The following is a 12085-nucleotide window of genomic DNA, read 5'->3' on the forward strand; positions in this document are numbered from 1 at the left end:
CACTGTCTGGTACAACTACGTCCCATTGTCATAAAACACTCGAAGTTTAGCAGGGTACGGAGCTTGAAATCTAATCTTATTTTGCTTTAATACTCGCTTTACTTCGAAGTATTCTTTACGTTTCTGGAGGACCGCGGGGGGGGGGGGGGTAATCTTGGTCGAAGTATATTAATTTATCCTCTAAAAACACTCTCTTGTTACCCCAGGCTCTTCGTAGAATCTTCGCCTTGGTGCTGTACCAAATTATAATTGAGTATGGCTTTCTAACCTGGGTAGGTTTCGGAACGAACGCGCGGTGCGCTCTTTTGACTTCTAGCTCCATTGCCGGGGGAAGATCCAGCATGTCCCGCAGTAACTTTCCGACAAACTCCGTCATAGACGGGCCCTCCACTCCTTTGGGAATGTTGTAGACTCTGATATTTTTCCGCCGTGATCTTCCCTCCAGGTCAAGCAGTTTACCTTCTTGGTGATTATTATTTTTGTTGTCTTGCTCAGTATCCGCTCCACTTTTTGAACACGATCTTCCACCTTCTCAGTGCGAGTCTCTGCCACCGCTATTTTTTGATTAACGCTGGCGAGCTCTGCCTTAATATCTCGAAGCTGCTGCTTTATATCTTTATAGACCTCCATTATTTCTTTCAGGATTTCAAAGACATTCACCGCTTCGACTGAATGAGGCCCGGCGGCCGCCTTGCTAGTGCGCGGTCGAGTTGGAGAGCTGCTCGCTGAACTCCTCTCGGACGCAGGCTCTGCAGTGTCGCTTTTTTATTTCCATTTCTTCTCCCCTCTCTTGCCCCTCTTTTCAGTTCAAATATTTTTCAAAAAATATCATATTTGAAGTGTTAATGAGGCTTACTACACATTTTTCTGGAGGAGTAGTGACTTAAGCTGCCATTCTCAACGATGACATCACCGGAAACAAATTTTGTCTATTTTTATTTCTATGTCTGTAAAGCACCTGAGAATGTAGCCCTGCGTTAAATAAGGACTTTGTTAATCCTAATTTTTCTGCTAACTCTTCTCTGGCATCGTATACAATATGTTACATTTCATTTCCCATTTTTTTATCTACAAGAATAGGTTTTTATGCTTTTGAATAGCTTTTTATTTTCTTGTTCAAGTGTACAATGTTTTTAATCTTGGTCTAATGTACAGCACATTTTTTAACTGCAGCAATTAGCTGACATTTAAATCCTGCATGACAATTTTAAACAAACGCAAATAAATTTACTTCTCTTACATTATGTAACTTGAAAGATCACTCCTTTCCCCTCATGAAAATAATTATTTAGCACTTCTGTTAAACTGCGGCAGTAGCACAGTCATGAAGATACCATACCCCTTTTTGTATATAATCCAGATCCACTTGTGACCACCTTTCTCCCCGCTAGTCCTTCTGCTTTGAGGATGACTTGCTTCTACTTCAGATCTTTGAATGGTTGATGAGGCCAACCTGCAGGATGCCACAGGAGGCGTAGGAGTGCTCGAAGGGGTTGGAGGGTTGTTAACTTGGGGTTTGTTCTGTTCCTGCTGTTTTAGCTGTGCTTCAAGTTCAAGGTTAATTATCGTTCATCCATACATGAGTGTAGCCAAACAACATAGTGTTCCTCTGGGGCCAAGGTGCAAAACACATTACCAACAGCACAGAGTGCTCTGCACATAAAGCACATAACATAAATAGCACTCATGGTTGCAATTTCAGAAAAAGGTACAGTGGGGAGACGTCACGTGATGACGTAGGATCAAGACTTGGAAATCAAGCTGTCCAGTAAAAAACCAGTAAAATAATGTTTAAGTGAAGAAAAGTTAGTAAATACTTATTTAAAATTACTTATAAACTACTCAGGTTTGTCTTAAGATGTACCTCCTAAACAGAAGCGGAAGAAAACTACTACTTTGAAGACAACACAAATTGGAAAAGAATCAAGGCCGGCCACCATGAAAGAGCCTCAGGCTGAAATGCATTTTACCTCCGGCGATACAGAACAGGAAACTGTGGCAACATCAGCCGTTTCCAAAAAAAGAGCAACAGGAATTGTGCATGTGTAAAGGAAGGGGCATGCGCAAACACGAGCAACCCAAACTACAAATCCCAGCTATGATCGGAACTGAAAGTGAAAGTGAATATGAGGTGGAATCAGATTCTCTGGATAAATCAAACGAAGATGAAGAGACAAACAAAGAAGAGCAACAGGAAGAGGTTGGAGGTGATATTGGAGACATTAAAAAATCTTTGCTGCAAATAATGTATGAATTAAAAGCATTAAAAGTAATAAAAATATATTTAAAATATAAAGATTATGTTTGATAAAATTATGAAAATACTGGACAAAATGGACAAGAAAATTAAAAACTTGGAAGAAACAATGGGAGACACCATTGATAGAGTGAATAAAATGAAAGATAATATTTCTGCCTGGACACCAGAAAGAAAATGGTTGTTGGAAAAAGTGGATGTACTTGAAAATTTTAGCAGACAAAATAATATTAAGATTGTTGGACTTAAAGAAGGTATAGAGGGAGAGGATCCAATAAATTTTTTTTCAAAAATGGATTCTGGGTATTTTGGAAATGGAAGAAGGAACCCAGTTAATTGAAATTTGAAAGGGCTCACAGAGCCTTAAGACCAAGACCTCAAGTTGATCAAAACCCATGATCAATCTTGATAAAATGCTTAAGATATCAAGATAAAGAAAAGATCCTGAAGGCGACTGCCCAACGTGCCAGAAAGACAAACGGCCATTGATGATAGAAGGGAAAACAGTTCTTTTCTATCCTGATATAAGTTATGACCTTTTGAAGAGAAGGAAGGAATTTAAGCCAGCGAGAAAAGTTTTATGGAAAAAGGGTTATAAATTTATATTGTGCAACCCGGCAACCCTGATAATTTTTTTGGATGACAGAAAAAGAAGCTTTTTACTGATTATCGGGATGCAGAAGAATTTGCACAAGAACTCCCAAATATTCACTAACCACAGCCAAAGATTGAAAAGTGAAACGGATTAAAGATGAAGACAGGGACAGTGAATGGAGTTGATGGATGTCAAGGACAGAAGAATATTTAAATATATTCTTAATTACATGATACAGGGGGAGAAAGGTAAAAATTTGAGAAATATTAATCGAGAGTAGTGATATTTTTTTCTTCTCTTAGATATACGTTTTTATGTTATGGGGGAGCTGGGGGAACTTTGGATCGATTGCTATGGGATTCACGTGTGTAATCATGGTGATTGCCATGACCCGTACAATGGGGGGGGGGGGGGGTAATGTTGTGCTTTTTTTTATTCACAACATTAGTAGGGGGAATTTTGGTATTTTTTTCTTTCTTTTATCTTTCTTTCTTTGCCTGGACAATTGGGGGGGGAGACACATAGCAACATGGAGAATTTTAAAAAGATTCCCCAAGGTACTACGAAAGTTGAAAGGTTTGGTATTATTATAGATTGGAGTTACCCTGTTAAAAATAATGACTACTGAATTTTTTAAGTTTTAATGTTAATGGACTTAATGGACCGGTGAAAAGAAAAAGAATTTTAATATACATTAAGAAAATGAAAATAGATATAGCTTTTTTACAAGAAACACACTTAACAGAGATAGAACATCAGAAATTAAAAAGAGATTGGGTCAGAAATGTTATTGCAGCTTCATTTAATTCAAAGGCGAAGGGAGTTGCAATTTTTGGTTAATAAAACTTTACCAATTAAAATACAAAATGTATTAATTGATTCTGCGGGGAGAAATGTTATACTTTGTCAAATTTTTTAAGAACTATGGACTGTTATGAATATGTATCAAATGAAAATGATATAAAATTTATACACGAGGCCTTTTTGAATTTGGCTGACGCGCATGACAAAATATTAATAGGTGGAGATTTTAATTTTTGTCGAGACCCCGTTTTAGATAGATCAACAAAGGTTGTTACAAAATCAAAAGTAGCAAAATTAACTTGATCATTGATGAAAGATTTAAATTTGATTGATAGATGGAGAAGAATTAATCCAAAAGAAAGATTACTCATTTTATTCAAATAGACATAAAACTTATTCAAGGATAGATTTTTTTCCTATTATCAACAAATATTCAAGACAGTGGAAAATATGGAATATAAAGCAAGAATATTGTCAGATCATTCCCCCTTGACAATGACAATGATAGATAAAGAGAAATCGATTTACAGATGGAGATTTAATTCAATATTATTAAAGCGTCAAGATTATTGTGATTTCATGAAAAAGCAGTTTCAGTTTTTTTTAGATACAAATTTACATTCAGTTGATGATAAATTTTTAGTATGGGAAGCAATGAAGGCATATTTGAGAGGCCAGATAGTAAGTTATACTTCTAAAATTAAGGAATATATGGTAGAAATAGATCAATTGGAAAAAGGGATTACAAAATTAGAAAAAGAATCTCAAAGATATATGACAGAAGAAAAACAAAGACAACTTGTTAAGAAGTTACAATACAATACACTTCAGACTTACTGAACAGAAAAAGTAATTATGAGAACTAAACAGAGATATTATGAACTAGGTGAAAGATCACACAAGATTCTTGCTTGGCAGTTAAAAACAGACCAGATTTCCAAAACGATAAATGCAATTAGAACAAGTGTAAATAAAATTACTTATAAACCTTTAGAAATTAATGAAACTTTTAAGAATTTTTATTCTGAACTGTATCAATCAGAATCACAATGATAATGTCGAGATAGAACGGTTTTTATCACAAATAACTCTTCCAAAATTGAATTCGGAAGAACAGAAGGAATTTGATATGCCATTTACATTAAAAGAGGTCAAAGAAGCTGTTGGATCACTTCAGAGTAATAAATCCCCAGGAGAAGATGGTTTTACGCCCGAATTTTATAAAAAGTTTAAAGATTTACTAATTCCTCCTTTTATGGAGTTGATATATCAAGCGGAAAGAATGTATAAACTTCCAGAATCTTTTTCGACAGCTGTTTTAATAGTATTGCCAAAAAAAGATAGAGATCTTTTAAAGCCAACATTATATAGACCTATTTCTTTGTTGAATACTGACTATAAAATAATAGCAAAAATCTTATCTAACAGATTATCTAAGTACTTAACAAAATTAATACATATGGATCACACAGAATTTATCAAAAATAGACAATCGGCAGATAATGTAACTCCATTTCAACATAATTCATTTGGCACAAAAGAGGGAGGAAATGAGTGTGGCAGTTGCCTTAGATGCAGAAAAAGCATTTGATAGATTGGAATGGGATTTTTTATTTAAGGTATTGGAAAAATATGGATTAAGAGTATCTTTTATAAAATGGATTAAAACCTTAAATACTAATCCCAAAGCTAAAGTAGTGACAAATGGTCAAATTTCAACATCATTTCAGTTAACAAGGTCAACTAGACAAGGTTGTCCATTATCACCTGCTTTGTTTGTGTTGGTGATAGAACCATTAGCTGAATTAATTAGAACGAACCCAGATATTATGGGTTTCAGAGTTAACCAGGAGGAATATAAGATTAATTTATTTGCTGACGATGTTTTGCTTTATTTAACAAACCTATTGTATTTGCTGCGTAAATTATCTTATAGATTGGAAGAATATGGGAAAATATCAGGCTACAAAATAAATTGGGATAAAAGTGAAATTCTACCCCTTACTAAAGGAGATTATAGTCAATGTCAACCAATAACACAATTTAGATGACCGATAAATGGTATAAAATATTTAGGTATAAGAGTTGATAATGATATAAAGAATTTATATAAATTAAATTATTTACCATTATTGAAAAAAATTCAAGAAGATCTTGATAAATGGATGATGTTACCAATAACATTAGTAGGCAGAGTAAATGCTGTAAAAATGAATATATTCCCTAGATTACAATATTTATTCCAAACAATACCAATATAAATATTGCAGAAGTTTTTTCAAATGTGTGAGGAAATTAAATAAATGTGTGAGGAAGTTCCTTTGGAAAGGTAAGATGTCAGGAATATCGTTGGAAAAATTGACATGGAAATTTGGCCTAGGAGGGTTACAACTTCCATACTTTAAGAATTATTATAAAGCAAATCAACTTAGATTTATTGCATCTTTTTTTGATGAAGATAAACTGGCATGGATTAGAATAGAACTAGATAAAATAGGAGAAAATATACCAGAAGATTTTATATATAAGTGGGAATCTAAATAGATACGGGAAAAGAAAGAATCTCCTATATTAAAACATTTGATTGATTTATGGGATAAGATAAATGTTGATGATGAGATAAAGAAATCTTTATTAGCAAAGGGACCTTTAATTCAAAATAAACTTATTCCTTTTACAATGAATAACCAATTTTTATACAATTGGTTTCAAAAAGGGATTAGATATATAGGAGATTGTTTTGAAGGAGGTATATTAATGTCATTTGATCAATTAAGGAATAAATACAAAATATCAAACAACACTTTTTTGTTATTTCCAATTAAGGGCTTATTTAAGAGATAAATTGGGTCAAACAGTGTTATTACCGAAACCTAATGAAATAGAAACTTTAATTCAAAAAGGAAAAATTTTAAAAATTATTTCTTATATGTATAGTTTGATTCAAAAACAGGTAATTAAACAAGGAATTTATAAGTCAAGACAGAAATGGGAAACTGATTTGAATATTAAAATTGAAGAAACAAGTTGGTCAAGACTATACTTGACCGTATGACAAATACAACAAGTGTCAGGTTAAGATTAGTGCAATATAATTTTTTTACATCAATTATATATTACACCACAAAAAATAAATAAATTAAACCCAAATTTATCTGATCAATTTTTCCGATATAATCAAGAAATCGGTACTTTTTTACAATCTGCTTGGTCTTGTTTTAAAATTCAACCTTTTTGGACAAATTTAAGAGTTTTATTGGAACAAATTATTAGAACACAACTCCCACATAATCCAACATTATTTTTACTAAGCGACATTGAAGGGATAAAACCGAAATCCAAACTGAATAAATATCAGAAAAGAATTCATAAAAATTGCATTGGTAGTAGCCAAAAAGACTATTGCAGTTACTTGGAAATCGGATTCATACTTAAGTATAGATCGTTGGAAGAATGAAATTTTTAGCTGCATTCCACTTGAAAAAATTACTTATAATTTAAGAGATAAATATGAAATATTTCTGAAAATTTGGCACCCTTATTTACAAAAGATAGGATTAAATATATAGGTGCTCCGAAGATAAAATTATTGATTATCTGGGGAAAGAAATAAATATATATACTAAAGCTATTATGAACTCCATGGAGCATGTGGGGATCTTCCGATATCCAGGCATTCTTTCTTTTTTCTTCTCTCTTTTTTGTCCTCTTTCTACAGGGATATGTTAGTGGGGAGGGGGGAAGGGTTGATAATTTTTTTTTCTTCCTGTAACCTATTTGAAAATTCAATTTTAAAAAAATTTATTAAAAAAAAGAAAAAGGTAGTCACAAAGAGGGAATAAAAACAATATAGCCCCAAGTCCCTAAGTGGCATGACTGCCATGACATAGTAAGCTGTCCTGGTCCAGCTCATTATTTCATCAGTATTCTGATAAATGGATTCTTCTCAAGTTCAGAGTAAATTTATTATCAAAGTAATATATGTTGCCATAACCAACCCTGAGATTCATTTTCTTTTGGGCATACACTGTAAATCCAAGAAACACAATAGAATCAGTGTAAGATCACACCCAACAGGACAGACAGACAACCAAAGTGCAAAGGAGAGCAAACTCTGCAACTACAAAAGAGGGGAAAAAAAAACAATAAATATTGAGAACATGAGATGAAGAGTCCTTGAAACTGAGTCCATAGTTTGTGGGAACATTTCAGTGATGGGGCAAGTGAAGCTGAATAATGTCATCAAGAGCCCGATGGTTGAGGGTTTTTTTTTACTGTTCCTGAACCTGGTAGTGTGTGTGAGAAAGGGAATGTACTGTAGCGTAGTGACTAACGCAGTACTGTTACAACTTGGAGCACTCCAGAGTTTGGAGTTCAGTCCCATTCCCAGTCTTTAAGGAGTTTCTGTACATCCTACGCATAGTTACATGGGTTTTCTCAGAGTCCTCCGGTTTCCTTCCATAATCCAAAGATGTATGGGGTAGGTTAATTGATCATTGTAAATTGTTCTGAAATTAGGACAGGGTTAATCGGGTGTGTTGGGGGTTTGCAGGGGCTGAGTGTCTTGAAAGGCTGAAAAGGCATACTGTGTGCTGAATCCCTAAACAACTAAATGTGCTCAGTGGTAGGAAGGATTTTACCTGTGATGATCCTATTCTTCCCCCCCCCCCCCCAACATTCTTTCTTCTTCCCTCTCCCATTGGACAGACAATACAAAACCTTAAGAGCACAAACAGGATCAAGGACAGCTTTTGTCTTACTGTCATCAGACTCTTGAACAGACAGTGAAGCACACTCTTAGTCTCACAGTCTACCTTGTTATGATCATTTACCCCCCCCCCCCCCCCCGCACTCTTTTGGTATCTTTTGCAGTTTTTTTCTGCATTGTTACTGTTTACGTTATTCTAGCTCAATACACTGTATAACGGTTTGATCTATGGAAGCAGTATGCAAGCCTTTTCACTGTATCTTGGTACATGTGCCCATAATAAACCAGTACCCATCTTGATTGATGAACTGAGTCTATACTTTCTTAAACAAGAGAAAGTCTGCAGATGTTGGAAATCCGAGTAACACGCACAAAATGTTTGAGGAACTCAGCAGGCCAGGCAGCATCTATGGGAAAAAGTACAGTTGACGTTTTGGGGGAAACCCTTCGTCAGGACTATACTTTGTTAAAATTGTTTTAATTCCAGATCAGTGAATAGTAGGGTTGTGACACTAAAATGAATATTTCTTAATGAAGAAGGATCATCACCCTGAAATATTAACTTTTTTCTCGCACAGATGCTGTCATGTCGCTGGGAATATCTAACATTTTCTATTTTTATTTCTCCATTTTCTGTTTACTTAAAGCATTTTTCTCACATTTCATACTAATTTTAAGCAAGAATCTACTGAAAATTCATCTCTAGCTTTAATGACAAGCTTAAGATAATCCTCAATTTGGCTTTGGAGAATGATTTTCATAGCAATCTAAAATCATTTTTAAAGGATACAGATAAAATGGCTGAATACATTCCTACTTGTCTTTGATCAACAATCCAGATTAATTGGTTACTTGAAGTATTTTGGTAGAAAATTGGGGTTGCATGAAAGTGGACAATCGATGCCATGAAGCAGCAAGAAATAGTGCTTCCAAGAAATAGTCTTTGACATTGGATATTATTTCATCTCCTTGCTTTTTTTTCCTGAGCACTGAAACTAACTTATCAGATACATGAAGCAACACATGCAAAGTGCTGAAGGAACTCAGCAGGTCAGGCAGCATCTTTGGAAGTGAATAGATAGTTGATGTTTTGGACCGAGACCCTTCTTTAGGACTGAAAAAGAAGGGGGGAGATGCAAGAATAAAAAGATGGGGAGAGGGGAAGGAAGCTAGCTTGAAGGTGATAGGTGAAGCCAGGTTGGTGGGAAAGGTCAAGGGCTGGATCAATAAGAGCCTAAGAGCTTACCTCCATTATGTCCTGTTTAAGTTTAGAGAAAATAAGAAGTCAGACATTTGATACATCCTCTAAATTTGAGGAAACTTGGCAAACTTTTATTCAATATTTTGATATACTCTGATATATGGCCCTTCCAATTACCTTTTTAAAGTTTTGGATTTGATCAGAAAGTTTTTCCTTTTTTTTGCTTTCACTCTCAGTTTGAGCAGCCCAGTTCTCTTTTTCTTGTATTTCTGTGTTTTGGGGTTTTTTTTCTGTACATGTCAATTATAAAAGTTTCTTTATTCTTTGATGGATCAGAGGAGAATCAATTACCTTTTTATTACATACTATTAGACTAATACTATGTTTGATCTTGATAATGTTTATTTTTCCTTTTATTCAAACTAATTGATATAGATATTTGTGATAATTTCCTCTTGTTTATATATGTACTTTTTTATTTAACTAATAAAAACATTGATAAATGAAGGTTAATTCAAGTAATGAATGCACAACCCCTATACAGTGCATGATAAAGATTTATATTGATGTCAAGTTAGTGATGAGAATATAAAGTCAAACCTTCCACATGGAAGGTTAGTTAAGGTTAGTTAAGAAGGTTCAGTCGTTAGGTATTAATGCTGGAGTAATAAAATGGATTCAACAGTGGCTAGATGGGAGATGCCAGAGAGTAGTGGTGGATAATTGTTTATCGGGATGGAGGCCGGTGACTAGCGGGGTGCCTCAGGGATCTGTTTTGGGCCCAATGTTGTTTGTAATATACATAAATGATCTGGATGATGGGGTGGTAAATTGGATTAGTAAGTATGCTGATGATACTAAGGTAGGAGGTGTTGTGGATAATGAGGTGGATTTTCAAAGCTTGCAGGGAGATTTATGCCGGTTAGAAGAATGGGCTGAATGTTGGCAGATGGAGTTTAATGCTGAGAAGTGTGAGGTTCTACATTTTGGCAGGAATAATCCAAATAGAACATGCAGGGTAAATGGTAGGGCATTGAGGAATGCAGAGGAACAGAGAGAGCTAGGAATAACTGTGCATAGTTCCCTAAAAGTGGAGTCTCATGTAGATAGGGTGGTGAAGAGGGCTTTTGGAACGCTGGCCTTTATAAATCAAAGCATTGAGTACAGAAGTTGGGATGTAATGCTAAAGTTGTACAAGGCATTGGTAAGGCCAAATTTGGAATATTGTGTGCAGTTCTGGTCACCGAATTATAGAAAAGATATCAATAAATTAGAGAGAGTGCAGAGACGATTTACTAGGATGTTATCTGGGTTTCAGCAATTAAGTTACAGAGAAAGGTTGAACAAGTTAGGTCTCTATTCATTGGAGCGTAGAAGGTTGAGGGGGGATTTGATCGAGATATTTAAAATTTTGAGAGGGATAGATAGAGTTGATGTGAACAGGCTGTTTCCATTGAGAGTAGGGGAGATTCAAACTAGAGGACATGATTTGAGAGTTAGGGGGCAGAAGTTTAAGGGAAACACGAGGGGGTATTTCTTTACTCAAAGAGTGATAGCTGTGTGGAATGAGCTTCCTGTAGAAGTAGTAGAGGCCAGTTCAGTTGTGTCATTTAAGGTAAAATTGGATAGGTATATGGACAGGAAAGGAATGGAGGGTTATGGGCTGAGTGCGGGTAGGTGGGACTAGGTGAGATTAAGGGTTCGGCACGGACTAGGAGGGCCAAGATGGCCTGTTTCCGTGCTGTGATTGTTATATGGTTATATATGGTTATGGTTATAAGTCAAGTCAAGTCACTTTTATTGTCATTTCAACCATAACTGCGATGTACAGCACAGTAAAAATGAGACATTTTTCAGGACCATGGTGTTACATGACACAGTACAAAAACTAGACTGAACTATGTTAAAAAAAAACACAGAAGGAAAAAAAAACAGCTACGCTAGGCTACAGACCTACCCAGGATTGCATAAAGTGCACAAAACAGTGCAGGCATTGCAACAAATAATAAACAGGACAATAGGGCAGTAAGGTGTCAGTCCAGGCTCTGGGTATTGAGGAGTCTAATAGCTTGGGGGAAGAAACTGTTACATAGTCTGGTCGTGAGAGCCCGAATGCTTCGGTGCCTTTTCACAGACGACAGGAGGGAGAAGAGTTTGTATGAGGGGTGTATGGGGTCCTTCATAATGCTGTTTGTTTTGCAGATACAGTGTGTAGTGTAAATGTCCATGATGGCAGGAAGAGAGACCCCGATGATCTTCTCAGCTGACCTCACTATCCGCTGCAGGGTCTTGCGATCCGAGATGGTGCAATTTCCGAACCAGGCAGTGATGCAGCTGCTCAGGATGCTCTCAATACAACCCCTGTAGAATGTGATGAGGATGGGGGGGTGGGAGATGGACTTTCCTCAGCCTTCGCAGAAAGTAGAGACGCTGCTGGGCTTTCTTTGCTATGGAGCTGGTGTTGAGGGATCAGGTGAGATTCTCCGCCAGGTGAACACCAAGAAATTTGATGCTCTTAAC

At 35.7% G+C, this 12085-nt stretch overlaps 1 protein-coding gene across 2 annotated transcripts in view; it reads left to right on the forward strand.

Moving 5' to 3' along the window:
* ddhd1b (DDHD domain containing 1b) overlaps nucleotides 1–12085 on the forward strand; it is an 84360-nt gene that overhangs the window by 41405 nt on the left and 30870 nt on the right. The gene's annotated exons all lie outside the window — the stretch shown is intronic.

The sequence above is a fragment of the Hypanus sabinus genome, chromosome 2 (assembly GCF_030144855.1).
Source record: "Hypanus sabinus isolate sHypSab1 chromosome 2, sHypSab1.hap1, whole genome shotgun sequence".
NCBI classification, from domain to species: Eukaryota; Metazoa; Chordata; class Chondrichthyes; order Myliobatiformes; family Dasyatidae; genus Hypanus; species Hypanus sabinus.